Source organism: Nannospalax galili, unplaced genomic scaffold, assembly GCF_000622305.1.
Source record: "Nannospalax galili isolate Female #2095 unplaced genomic scaffold, S.galili_v1.0 scaffold365, whole genome shotgun sequence".
In the NCBI taxonomy this organism is placed as follows: domain Eukaryota; kingdom Metazoa; phylum Chordata; class Mammalia; order Rodentia; family Spalacidae; genus Nannospalax; species Nannospalax galili.
The window spans coordinates 1,377,894-1,380,279 of NW_008353234.1; positions in this window are offsets into that span (position 1 = coordinate 1,377,894).

Genomic DNA, 2,386 nt, shown 5'->3' on the forward strand with positions numbered 1-2,386 from the left:
TATGTCTATGAGTGTATTGCCTGCATGTATGTGAGTGCACCTGTGTCGTGCGGTGCCACAGAGGTCAAGAGAGGGCGTCAGAATCCCCTGGAACTGGAGTTAAGGATGGTTCAGAGTCCCCATATGGGTGCTGGGACTCAAACCTGGGTCCTCTGAAAGAGCAGTCAGTGCTCTTAACTGCTGAGCCATCTCTCCAACCCCTTAATCCTCTTTTATCTGGCTACTTCTGATGCTGCTCTGTCGGTGGAAGAGGAAACTGTTTCATCATCACCAGTTCACAGTAGATGCCTGAATTTCCTAGTTGTCACTGTTGACATTGAGTGAGGGGCTTCTTCTTACTATTGGATAATATTCAGAGGTCTGGCTCCCTGACATGCCTTTACTGATAACTCTCTGGCTGGAAGAAGTAGGAATGCCTCATTAGTGCTGCCCTGTGGCTTTTCAATAACACAGCTCTATGATGACCTCATTACTGATGGGTGGTCATGAAAGTCCTGACTCTTCACTAAACCTATTCTGCACTACTCCTTGGGGGAGGAGAATAATTTAATTGTCAGGTGAAGATGGAAAGTCAGGTTTCCTATGTGGTTTTTAGTGACACCTTGGTGTGTTGGGTTTGTTACCGTCCTGCGTGGATCCTACTTAGCATCCTACTTAGCTTTCCGTTTCACTCTGTTAGTACTTTTTCTTAGAGTAGATCTTAAATCAGCACCATATTGCTATTTGAACATGTTTTTTGCTACCTATTATTGATACTAATTATTTCCAGTGAATGGTTACAGTACGACCTCTCTCTGATTCTTTTTTCTCGATTTATGCTGGACCGATCTTCCTAAGTGATTTGACACATTAATAACAAACCTTTAAACAGAGTTTTGAAATGTGAGAATTTTAATAATATCATCGGAGAAATGCAAACTGAATTCACAGTAAGATTACTTCTGCATGCTAGGATGGATATGTGCTATACAGGCACCTTCTTCTTAGGCCTCATTTTAGGATCCATACAGACATAGATGTAGAGATTATCAAGGCATATATTCTAGATTTACCAATCATTATGCACCTTATACAGAGGTTTATTGTTGCCATTTCTTTGCCTTTCTTGGTATTTACCTAACATAATTCATTATCAGTGCCTCCCCCCTCCCTTTTTCCTTATGGGAAACTAAATGCTCTTACTTTCTAAATAAACAATAAACTCTTTGAAGATTGGATAATGTATTTTCTTTTCCCTCCCTCCCTTCCTTCCTTTTTTTTTTTTTTTTTGAGACAGTGTCTTCCTGTAGCCTCAGTTTGCCTGGAACTCACTATGTAGACAAGGCTGGCTTTGATCTTGTAGAGATCTGCCTGCCTCTGTCTCTTGAGTTCTGGGTTTAATTAAACCTATGTGGTACCATGCCTGGTCTTCTTTTCTTTTCAATACCTAGTTATGTCTAGTTTAGTTGTGATACCAAGTAAGTCTTGCAAAAATACATGCTGAAAAAAACAAGCCCACTGTTGCTGAAGAGATGACTCAGCAGTTAAGAGCATTCACTGCTTTTGCAGCAGATCCAGGTTCAATTCCCAGAGCCCATGTGGCAGCTAACAACTGTCTGTAACTCCAGTTCCAGGGGAATCCAACAACCTTCTTTTTACCTTCACAGACGTTGCACGACATGGGTGCACTTACATACATGCTGACAATACAGTCATACACACATAAAATAAAAAATAATATAAATTACTTAAGAAAATAAGCCCATGAAGAGTCTAGTTTTTAAAGACTGAAGACAAAAATTGCCATATTTCTCACATCAAAAGTAACATTGTTCATTGCATATGTGTACATGGATATGGACATGAGGAAACAATCACACAAGGGAAAGGGAAGAGAGTATATATTTTAAACAACTGAAGTTTATTGGCTTAGAATTTGACCTTTTGTGGGTAACAATTCTTACTGAGCATGGGATGGGAAAGAGGACCTCAACGGTAAATGTTTGGTTGTTTTATCTGAAAAAACTGCAATCGCCTTCAGATCACTTTTTTGTGGAGAATAAATGTGACACAGTCACATGCTTTACTAATCTTTTCATAAAAGGATCAGCATGAAAATGATGATGTTCATTGTGAATCCTTCAAAATCACCTATTTAAAAATTTTTTTAATTTATTATTTTTATTTTATGTGTATGCATGTATTTCCTGTATGTAGGTAAGTGCACCTGTGTTGTGCAATGCCCACGGAGGACAGAAGAGGCTGTTGGATCCCCTGGGACTGGAGTTACGGACAGTTGTTAGCTGCTATGTGGGTGCTGGGATTCGAACCTGGGTCTTCTGCAAGAACAACCAGTGTTCTTAACCGCTGAGCCATCTCTCCAGCCCTCAAATCACCTATTTTTGTG